This window comes from Pantherophis guttatus, chromosome 4, assembly GCF_059756535.1.
Source record: "Pantherophis guttatus breed Tessera chromosome 4, ASM5975653v1, whole genome shotgun sequence".
Classification (NCBI taxonomy): Eukaryota; Metazoa; Chordata; class Lepidosauria; order Squamata; family Colubridae; genus Pantherophis; species Pantherophis guttatus.
The window spans coordinates 125,398,233-125,411,307 of record NC_142066.1 but is presented as its reverse complement, the minus strand read 5'-3'; positions in this window follow the sequence as shown (position 1 = coordinate 125,411,307).

Below are 13,075 nucleotides of genomic sequence, written 5' to 3'. Positions count from 1 at the left end.
AATGTTTCCTAGATCCTAAAACACAAAAGTTTTTCAGTTTTCTATAGGTACATCAACCAGTATCCTTCACTGATTTTATTTACAGGGACTTAATTATTTACTTGTTTCATATCATGAACTCACAAACCCATATGGACAACTACAAATGTTTTTAATCAGATATATCCCATTTATCCATTGGCCATGTGGGTCAATTTGATACTGCAAACCAAAAATATTGTCAGGAAGTTAGCTTGGAAGAACTAATTAAAATAAGACAATTAGATTTGGCCGGGAGAATAAACATTCAGACTACAAAAAAAGTGAGATATCTAGGAATTCAAATGACGGCAAGATGTGTTACACTCAAAGAAGACAACTATGATAAATTAATTGATCAAATTAAAGTAGAGCTAGATAGGAGGAAAAATTTGCAACTGTCCTTTATGGGAAGAATTGCAACAATAAAGATGAATGTACTACCTAAATTACTTTTTTTATTTCAATGTATACCGATCAGAAAAGGACTTTTTTGGAAATTTAAACAAAATTATATCAAAATTTATTTGGCAAGGTAGAAAACTAAGAATTAAACTAAAACGTTTACAGGATTCTAAGGAAAGAGGGGGATTTGGCCTTCCAGACTGGGAAAAATACTATCCAGCAGCAATACTTGCATGGGTGAGAGATTGGATATATCTAAAAAATAGGAGGCTGTTAATGCTGGAAGGCCATGACATGCAGATAGGGTGGCATGCTATCCTCTGGGATGAGAAATATAAGGCTCACCAGTACTTCCAGAAGCATTTTATCAGACAGGCGCTTTTAGATGTTTGGGTTAAAACTAAGCAACATAACTATGGAAATTCGAAATTGGCTATCAACATTGGAGATGTTCACACACCCAAATTTTATTAAATTAGGAAGAGTAATTACATAAAGATATATTAAATGAAAGAGGAGAATTGACAACTAGGAAAAACCTGCACAAGGAAGGAATAGAACTTGAATGGTGGGCATATCTCCAAATCCAATCAAAATACATGAGAGACAAAAAGGAATGGGGCATAAAAACAGAATGAACAGATTCAGATAAAATTTTATTAGTAACAGAGGAGAAGGTGATTAGAAAATTATACCAATATTTACTGGAACAAGCTATGTTTGAAGAACAAGTGAAAGAAACCATGTTAATTTGAAGTAAAAACTGTGGTTATAGCATCGATTTAGACAATTGGCAGGATTTATGGGAAAGAAAAAGAAAATTTACTTTAGCTACCACGTATAAAGAAAATCTATACAAGATGTTCTATAGGTGGCATCTCCCACCTTGGAAAGCAGATCAAATTTCTCAAAAGAAGACTCTATTTTCTTCATAACTGTCTAACGGATTTAAAAATTTGTCACTACTTTTTCCTCATCAATCTTTCTTTGTTAGCAACGGTCCACTGATCATTTATGCTTACCAGGTTTTGTTTCTCTGTGGTTTTCTTAGGAAAGAAAGTGTTAATCCTAACAGACCTACCTAATGCAGAGTTTGCTGTTAAATCTTTCCCTGCGGTGTCAGAATTAATGTTTACAATAGTGATTCCTAATACAGAATTCGGATATCCACGATTAACAGGCTTGGCAAAAGCTATTTTATGTGAAATTCATGCATCTGAAGATAAAGGTGGTTGAGCTGCAGAAATTAATGAAGTGCTCTTGGCTGGGTGAGTGACATTTTGGGAAACATCTGTAAGATTAAAAAGAAAGAGTGATATCTTTGGAATCCTAGCAGTTTATTGCTACAAAGAGTGAGAAAGAAGAAACATCAGCATTATTGTAAGACTTATATTTAAAAGGTTATATTCCTAGAGACTTACCAAAATAATTCATTTAATATTTGCTATAAAATATTTAGCACTATGAATATACATAAAACAAAATTCTACAGGCTATGTTCCTGAGTTATTTCAATAAATGAGAAAAAAAATAGAAAAAAATTAATAAAATAAGAAAAATCCAAGTCTTAAATATTTTTAGAATTTACAATCAAATGCAAAATGGAGTACAAGTCCTTTCCACTCCAGTACCGAATCAAGACTTCAGATCTGAAAATAATCTTAATGTTCACTTTTCTCTCCTTAAGTGATGGAAGAATAGCATCACGAGTGTGCATGTGGATATACATAGACCAAAATGAAATAATATAACTTTGAAATACCTATTATTCTGAAAATATCCTGACTCAATGCACTTACCTCTGAGAAGACATGCATATGACTATCTTCAACTTGCTTTTTTTCTCATTATTTTGCATTCATAAGCTTAAAGCCAAACTCTGACATCTTTGACCTCTGGCTTATTGCTCAGAGGATATGAAAATTTAATTCAGAAAGCAATTGTCATAAATATTTGTTCTACCTAATTATATATGACAGTAGCTGAACCCTGAAGTTATGCAAATAATTGAGTTATTGCTACATAAATTCAAAGTAAGCGACAATCACCTAGCAGCCAGGTATACATCCAAAGTGGAAGCTATTTATTCCATGAAGACATCTACAAAGACTATAGGGGCCAGATGCACAGTCATCAAGGTTCACTTGACAAAGGTCACCTTCAGATCTGGACAAGCAAACACACAGGTATTTCCTGTTCCCAGGGGGGAAATTGGCATTTGTCACACATTTAAACAATCATGAGGTTTCACATTGACCTACAAAAGACATCAGTAAACAGAAGGTTATTCTTCTCAAAGTAAACCTTCTATTTATAATGGTCTTTCCTGTCACAGAAGTGACAAATAATGTTGAGTATTTGTTCCTTGGAGCATTATCTCCACTACTTTTTTGATTCTTTCAGTACCATAGCCATCCGTCATGGGAAAGGAAAGGTTGTGAACATTTTTATGAACACTTTTTACATTAGGATTCCGGGAAGAGAATGCTTGGAATCTGGAGGGTCAGAAATCAACAAAAAAGCAACAGGATTTATTGCTGTGAAGTGATACAAAAAATTCTTCCCCAAAATGCCAGTAGCCTTTCTTGTATACTTTGAAAAATAGGAGACTATCTGAAATGAAGAATTGTGATGCAAGAAAAGTAAAAGATGTCTGCAAACAGGAAAATTATTGAATTGTTCCTTGTTGCTGATTCTTTCTAGGTTCTTGCAGTTCACCAGTAGTGATATGTCCAAATACATATCTAATATAGCTTTTTTGTTGACAGTGAAATAAAATTACAACCTTATTTGTGGCATGTATTGTAATTTCCCATACTAAATGTTCCGCTCACTACTTGTACTATCAAACCTTACAATGATGGTCTTTTCCTAACAAAGGAACACAAACCTTTATTGTTCAGCCTTCCTGCCTAAATAAGAGAACTTCAATATTCAGAATTTTCCAGAAAGAACAACCCTTATCCAAAACTTCCTGGAATCCTGATATGGAAATTGTTCTTTAAAAAGCACACAACCTTACCTTGTTGTGGTGGATGACTGTGGTACTGAAACCACAGTAATGGAGATAATGTCTTGAAATCCATAAACTAAAGGTTGCCAAATTTCACCCCAAGGCATTCCTTTCTGATAAACATGTTAACATTCAGAACAGAAAAAAGAAGAAGAAAATAGAACAAAAAGAGATACCGATATATGTTCCTCTACACATTCATAGATTCACTTAACTGAGCATTTATATGTTGCTTACTATATACCTATATATATTTCCAATCCTCTGGAAATGCACCTATCTTTCACATACTTTGATATTTACACTGAAAGTAGGAAACAATGTTTGTACTATATCTTCTGAAAATATAATCTTACGTTGGGTTTCAATGTTTGAATACTAGAGTAGTATTCAAATTAGAATTTCATAAATATATGAATGTATGTTATAGGTATTACATTTCCCCCATCCCATTTAAATTTAACACATATCACAAATAATTGCAAAAAGCAAAGTCTCAAGTGCAAAATTTGCTAAAAAATAAAATGCATAAAACCAGGCCAAAGAATAGCTACATTAACTTTCTTAATATAGCATTTTTAAAAATATCTAATGGCAACTTCCCTAATTGTCTGGGAATTATGGGGCTTGTGGTGTTAATATCAGGACTGAATTGGGGCCTTGTAGCTAAGTCTGGCATTGTAATGCTCATTCCAGCTGATACTCAGGAAAATCCTTTAGATATACATAATGTGATTTGAAGTACTTTTTATGAAACACCAATTTTGTTATTCCAGTTTTTGCTCTTGTAGAAGCTCCATAAAAGCAGCCAAAATCTACGTGAATAGTGTAATAAAGCATTACAATAAACATTGCTCTATGGTGGATTGTGAATTTAAAATGCAATTCCTGGTACATTTACACAGGAACAATCAGCTGAGTGCGATTAGTTTTCGGTTATATAAGGACATTCTCATCAATTTTAAAAAAATACTACTGATGAATTTGTCTAAATTTAAAAACAGCGCCAGTTATTTAAAAAGTCAATAGATATAATATAAATATAGTATATAACATTTCTTAAGAAATTACTATTCTATTTTTATTCAACTATGTTGACCGAAATATATATACGTATAGGCATTTGCTCATAGAAAATATTTCTAGCTCAAAAAATGTATGTCAATATATATAGGTTAGTAATTGTTTTTGTTAATTGTTATTGCTCAAGATGCCTGAAAACAGTTACCTATGATATACAAATTTAAGATAATAGACAAATCAACTGTTTACTCCATAAAATAAACTTGAGATTTATTTAATAAATTGACAACTGTTCCACATTTATTTTCTTGTCTCAGGTTGTAAACATTTCAAGGAAAAGAAAAATATTTAACATATGCAGCATAGTATCTGAATGTGAATCACATACTGTACCAAACACTAACAAATTAAAGTTACAATTTCTATGAGTAGCACAAAACTCCCTTCAAGTATATTTCAGAAAGTTATCAGGAATTAATCAGAAAGATAATCAATTGATAGCACCATATTCCATTAAAATAGGGTGAGGGATCCAAACTCTGTTGCATACTATCACACAGGTAATCCTTAGTTGACATTCAGAAGTTTAATAAATGTTCAAAGTTATAATGGCCTCAGAAAATATTTTGTGGCTTATAAAGCATTTCCAGCTGTAATGAAACACTATACCCTTTCTCCCACAATTAGATGACTGCATTTTAGATGCTTGGCAACTAGCTGGAATTTATGAATGGTTGCAGAGACCTGCAGTCACGTGACCATGATTTGTGAAGTATTTTTGCCAGTTTCCAGCACTTTTTCTGATTTCCTTCAAAAAACATCCATTTGGGAGAGTGGATTTGGATTTAGGATTGTATGATTCACTTAACAATCATGTTATTCACATAACCAATGCCATAAAAAAAGGTGAAAATTCAGGTCCCATTACATGGTTCCTCAACTTATAACCACAATGACTTACAACCAAAATTGCAGTACTAATTGCAGTCATAGGTCAAGGACTGTCCTTATACTGTATAAAAAAATAGGGAGCAAATCCCACACTCAGTAGCATTGATTTTGTTACTTATTTGGATAATGAAACATCTGCAAACAAACAAACAAGCTGCAAGAGCACTAAGGACTCCACAGATTCTAAACAAACAAAACTTATTTTGGCTAAAATTGTATTAGGGAAAAGCCCCCCCTTTTTTTGAGAAAAGGGGCTGAAACATAACACTAATGACTGTATAATAAATTTATTACATGACATGATGCAACTCTAAAAGCAGAAGCCTTCAAAACAAAAACAGCCTCTTTCAAAATAATACTCTCTTGCTATAGTGCTAACAGCACATCTACAATTAAATCTTCCTTTTCTTTTTTGCTGTGATTGAATTTTTCCAAATCTACTCTAACATTCATTTTCTAAAAAGCCAAGGTTGATTTTGCCCAGCTGATGTCATCCTTCAGTTATAAATCCCTCAGCCATACTTTTACTGAATGCCTGTGGAGATTCTCAGTCATTTAGGGGTGGGTTCTACTTACCTTTTCTACCGGTTTGCAACGGGGCCACATGCACGTGTGAGCAAAGCGAGCACACGCACACGCTCTTATGCGCATGTACAGAAGCATTCTGATAATGTCGGGGTTGGTGAGCGGAGCCTCCGGCCGGTTTTACTACCGGTTCTATAGAACCGGAGCGAACCAGGGCCAACCCACCACTGATCCAGTTGTCTCAAAGGTGCTTTTCTTCAAAAGGCAACTGCATTGTTTTTTTCTTTGAGGGAAAAGAAGGAAACGTTTCACTTCTCATCCAAGAAGCTTCATCGGTTCTGATCGAGGGTGGGTGGTTGGGTGGTTGTAGGGGGATGATGGCCACACAGGAAAATGGTAGGGTCTTATTTAATCCATTAACCACCTCCAGAATGACCCACCCACATTGGGGCCCTAGGTCAGTTGGCAGAGCTAGGTCTTTAGGCCCTTTTAAGAAGGCCAAAAAGGTGGGTGCAGATCTGACTTTGGGAAGCACAATATTCCATAGGGCAGAAGCCATGGCAGAAAAGGCCTTTGTGTAGGACCTTGACAGCATGGCATTCCTTGTCTGACGGTATCTGTAGCATATCCCTTCTGCCAGCACAGATGGCATTGGGAAATCTCTTTGGGATAAGACAGTTCCTCAGATAAGACTTCATTCCAGATTCTAAATTAAGCTGAAAAGATACAGTTATCATTAACAATTGTTAAAGCATTTTACCATTTTTATTTGTTCTACACAATATGCTCTAGGTGATTTTGGCTGAAAATCATCTTATCCAAAGAAAAAAGATTGAAGTACACATGGCTAGGAATATACTGTACATTGAGAAACCTATATCCAAATTCAGTCATCTTCCCAGTGTGCTACAATTACCATTTTCAATAAATAATAACTTATTACGGATCCCCTGGCATATAAGAGGAATTTAAATTCAAACATTATCCATAGCATCCTTTTTAATAAATAATGACTAATCTTTAGGAAAGAAAATAACCTTGATTGGCCTCATAAAATTATGATTGCCTCCATTCACTAATGAAAGACAGAAGGCCTTTAATTCCCTCTGTGAATTTAGTTCCCATTCATATGATATCATATCATGACAATCATTCTTTGCAATGCCATCAAGTATTCCACAATGTCCCAGTGTGTATTTATAATCTGAATTGGAAGCTCTGAGTGTTGGATTCATTTCTTATTCACTCACATCAGCAAAAATGAATGCTCAGGAAGTAAACAAAATCTATAAATAAAATGCTATCACAAGGGTATCACAAAAACCTTTTTGGAAAAAATTGACTCCAGACAAATTTAAAGTTGAATTAATTCTTCAGTTTAATGCTCTTCAGATGTTGGATTAAAATCCCCAGTTGTTCCTAATTGGCATTATCATTGTCATGTAGGAATATAGCTAGATGTAGCTCAGAAAATTGGAAAGCATCAGGGTGAAGATGACTGAATTACTTACTGAACTATTCCATTTTATTCCTCATTAGTTCTAGATATATATTCAAAAGTCACATTGAGGAAAACTATCTTTGTCAATAATTCCACTTATTATACTACTGATGGCTGTTTTACTCAGATACAAGGAGCTAGAAGATTATGATCAAACAATCACAAAGGTTATCTACAAATACTACTAAGTTTTATTGATGCAGTGGACAGAAGGAGGTATGTTTCTCCTTCGTCTTTACATCCCTTTTAAATTCCTGGATTATAAATTCTCCTACCATTTTCAGTCCAAATGAATTGTACAGAGCGTAACTATAGTTCAAGGATATACAATCTCGAACATGAAGGGCTGCATTTCACATTTGGAGAAAAAATACTATATTGAGTAGATCCATGTATATGGTTCCTTTGGTATCTCAGAAGAATGTGTATATTTCATTTATTTTCAAACTGTATTATGCCTTCAAATTCCTTATTTTATATTGAACTCTTTTTGGGTGTTTGTGTCTAAAATGGCATTAAACTCTGCCACCAATTTCCAACACTTCTAATGAACAGAAGGAGTTGCAAACAAGAGTTATGTGCCCACATCTTCTCACTGATCACTGCTTTTGAAGACAATACCATTTGAATAATTTTTAAAGTTGTAAAATGATACATGAGTCAGATTTTGTTACTGCTGCCAAAAGTAATGAAGATGAGAATGTAACCATATTCAGATGCAGCTGTGGTTTATAGTTAGGGAAACAAACCTAAGGCTAATGCACTCCCTCTTGATGTACTGGCTCGGTTACAAGGAGATTGACAGTTTTTGAGCTTCTGTTTTTAAAGTATATTATCACATTTTACTGTTGTGTCTGACCTTTACTTTGATTAATGTTAGATAGGTTTTAGTGTTGAGGTTTTAAAACTGTTATTCAGAGCCATAACTCTCCTAATCCATCACCAATGACAGTGTTAACTGGAATTTATGAAATCCTAAACATCTGGAAGCTACACTGAGTTTACTACAGAAAATCAAAATCAACATTGAACAGAAGCAATCAGTTTAAAAAGGTAATGAGGACTTTTGCAATGCCAACAGAAGAAAACATATATAATTCAGGGTTGAACTATAGAATCCTAAATAGTCTTCATATAGATAGAAGCCTGAAGCAACCACAACTGGGACCAGCAACTTGGTTGTTAAGTGAAAGGATTGGTAAGTGAAACTGATTCTACTTATTTATTTTTTTAAATTTGATTTATATGCCGCCCTTCTCTGGAGACTCAGGGCGGCTTACAATGCGTTAAGCAATAGCCTTCATACTTTTGTATATTTATACAAAGCCAGCTTATTGCCCCCACAAACTGGGTCCTCATTTCACCTACCTTAGAAAGAATGGAAGGCTGAGTCAACTTTGAGCCTGGCAAGATTTGAACTTTATTTATTTATTTATTTATTTATTTATGTATTTATTTATTTATTTATTTATTTATTCATCCATCCATTCATTCATTCATTCATTCATTCATTCATTCATTCAATTTCTATACCGCCCTTCTCCTGAAGGACTCAGGGCGGTGAACAGTTAAAATAACATACATATAAAATGTGAATATAAGATGATTAAGCCAATTTGGTTCATCGGTTAAGAATTTTCAGCATAAAGATTTAGAAAAATTAGAATAGATTTATGCCAGCCCGGCTTGGTGAAATAGAAAGATCTTAAGTAATTTAACTTTAATTGCAGACAGCTGGTGTTAAATTACAGTGCTTAGTCTGCAGAGCTATCCAGGCTCCTATGATCTCAATCCAGCTTTCCTTTGCTTTACAGACTGGCAAATATCATAAATGTGAGGATTGTCACGTATATTTTTGTCACCATCATAACTATAAATGGTTGCTGTCCAAGGCAGTTATTAAACAATGACTACATGTACTACCAAAAGTCTACTCTAACTTCAAAAACTTGTAAAATTGAAATGTAGACTTTATAAAGAAGAAACAAAGCATTCTCCCATAGAAGGGTTCAAACATTCTTTCCAATACAAGCAACCTTGCAGTAAACACATAACAAAGTAATCAGGTATACTTGTAGGAAATATAAGATTTAATAATATATAATGAAGTATAGTAAAATATTATAAGCTAAAATGAGAGTTTAAGTCATAAGATTTCTTTCATTCGACTATGAATAATTTTCCTAATGGGTGCCTTATATTTTCACCAGATGTGAAGGAATGATTCTAGTTGCTAACTACATTACCAGAAATTTTTAGAAAACAATCCATTTTAGCAATCAAAACTCAGAATTAGTAACTTGTCATTTTAGTAGTCAACAATAACATCTTATACAAAGTTTATCTAATATAACATTAGGTCTGAATTTAATATTGTTTATCCACTTAAATTCCCACTGTTGCATATAATAGGACCAGAAATCCTATTACCTTTAAAAAATAGAAATTGAAATTGGATTCTACTCTCTTACTTTCCAGCCAGTTTCCATGGTTGGAGTATCCCACCCTTGGACTCTCTAAAAAGACATCATGTACTCTAAGCAAGGTAAGAAAGATTCAACATTTTGAAAGATTCAAAATTTCAAAATTTACTTTTTCCCAGTGGTGGAATTCAATTTTTTTTTACTAACCAGTTCTGTGGACATCGTGTGGCTTGGTGGGCATGGCTTGATAGGCGTGGCAGGGGAAGGATACTGCAAAATTCCCATTCCCTCCCCACTCCTGGGGGAAGGATATTACAAAATCTCTGCAGAACCTGTCAGAACCTGCTGAAATTCACCCCTGCTTTTTCCCAATTGTGCCATGCCAACTCAGAGAGAAATTTAGAATATGTACCTTTATTCTTTCACATTTTAAAATTGGCAGTGCATTTAGGAATTAGAGAGACCCAGTTTGGTTTAGTTAAGGCACTGGGCTAAAAAGCAAGAGACCATGAGTTCAAGAGCTGCCTTGGCCATGAAAGTCAGCTGACCTTGGGCCAGCACTTTTTCTCAGTCCAACTGACATCACAGGGTTGTTGTTGTAGGGAAAATAGGAGGAGGAAGATATGTTGGATGTGTTCGCCACCTTGAGTTATTTTTAAAGTAATAAAGATGGGATACAAACAAATAAACAAATAAATGTGTGTTGTAAGGCTAGAATGCTCTGACCAACAAAAATTGACATGCTTTGCTTACTTTCAAGCTTCTATCTATTTACTAGATTGCAGTGAATGAATTAAGACACTGTACCTGAATACCAATGAATACTATATTGCTTCTTCTACTGAATGAGCCAGCAGTGTTTACTTGCAGATATGTATAAAATTGTACCCTACGTGGAATTCTACATGGCGTGTTGCTAATTACAAAGTTCCATATGGGCAATTAAATAATTCATGATTTGCATCACCACAGCAACTGACAGGACATCCACTGGATTCTTCCTTCCCTTTCTAATAGATGGACACAGTTACTCTGCAATCTATAAGAGCAATTAATTTTTAAATGTGCTTTAGGCTGACTTGGGAATAGTGTAGTAGATTACAAAGTTTCAATAATGTATGATCACCATGTGGTATGATGTCACTCAAATTGACATTTTGTAGAACCTCCTGGGGATTTTTTTAAATATTTGAATTGGTCCTCAGAGAAGTCTGAATAAAAAAGAAAAAGAAAAGGGAAATCGTTTTTTTTTTTAGAATTGGTTTCAGTATGCCAATGGCATAATGATGTACAATTAACTTTTACATCTCTGATGACATTAAATGCAATATGATTATAAGCAGTGATATACATATTTATTATAAAACTTATAATAATATTTGTAATAATTACACTGAATCATTAAGTGTAATTATTACATACATTAAAAGATTGTTGAGATTCCTATCAGCTTCCAGGTGCAAAAGCTCATTTTGTCTTGCATGTTTTCTGGACAAAAACATTGCCCATTCTTATTGCATATGTAGGCCAAACCTAAGAATTTATTTATTTATTCAATTACTCATTCACCTTTTAATACATATATTCCACCATTCTTCCAGAAGCTTCAAAAAAGGTTTTTTTTGGTGAAGTTGAGGAAAAAAATAGACATAACATTTATTTATTTATTTATTTAATATAATTTGTATGCCGCCCTATCTCCGTAGGACTCAGGGTGGCTCAAACATTGAGGTAGCAATGCATATTTGTTCATTTTCAGATTTTTTTTTTTATTGAAAACTTTTACAGAAAAAAAGATTTCCCCCCCCATATTCCCCCCACCCTTTTCCCCTCTCCCCCACCACCCCACACCCCTTCCCCGCATCCCCCCTCCCCCCAGACTTCCCAGAACAAAATACAGGGTATTTCAGTTAACAATCATAAACTAAATTAACCTATCTATCCTTAGACAAAATCCCCCCCTGAAAACTTAACTCCACTATAAATAACGTAATACTTCTAAAACTTAACATTCATTCATAAGCTATTTGATATTTTCTTGTCTGATACTTATTTTGAATATAATCAATCCATCTTCTCCATTCCGATACATATCTTTCTTGTGTATAATCCTTCAAATACGCTGAAATTTTCGCCATTTCTGCTAAGTTCGTTACTTTCAGTGTCCACTCTTCAATAGTAGGCAAAAAGTCCTTCTTCCAATATTGCGCTACCAACAGCCTAGCTGCTATTAAATTTAAAATCAGTTTAGTGATGCTGTGCAATTCGTAATTATACCCAATAAAAACAACTGCGGAGTAAATTTCAACCTTTTTTTCAAGATGTTCTGCATCACCCACCAAATTTTTATCCAAAATGCTTTGATTTTCTTACAAGTCCACCATATATGATAATAAGTTGCATCGTCACATTCACATCTCCAACATTTAGCTTGCAAGTTTGGATACATACATGATAATTTTTTAGGATCTAAATGCCATCTGTAAAACATTTTACAAAAATTTTCTCTTAGGTTTTGTGCTTGCGTAAATTTAACATTTCTAATTTTGATGCAGTTTCAATGCAATTTAACATTTTCAGAATTTTGATGCAGTTTCAACAAAATAATAAGGAAATCTCTCAGCTGCAACAAAACCCCAATAATAGACAATACCGTATAATACTAGCTTATACTAATAACACAGAACATACTTATAATACAGATAACCTCAGAAAGGAGGTGGCATGTAACACCATTGTCTCAGGGTTCAAAATTACCCAATGGCAATGCTTACAATACTTACTTACAACCAGTGGTGAAATGTAAAATTTGTTACTACCGGTTCTGTGGGCATGGCTTGGTGGGGTGGTGGTGGTGGTGGTGGTAATGTGACCGAGTGGGCGTGGCCAATTTTTTTTAAAAAAAATTTTTAAAACCATTTTTTCTACAATCTCTTCGGCTGAAGGGGTTTTAAAAATAATGCTTTTAAAAGCCTCTGATGATCAGGCAACTCAGCTGGGATCATCAGAGACTTTTAAAAGCATTGTTTCTACAACCTCTTCAGCTGAAGAGGTTGTAGAAACAATGCCATGACATACAGTCACGTGATGGGACAGCCATTGGGACTTAGGAACTGGGCCATAAGTGCCCCCAGGGAGCTCTGTTATAACTTCAAATAGTCTCTAAGCAACTGGTTGTGAGCCGAGGACAACCTCTACTCTGTTGCATAGCCTAAA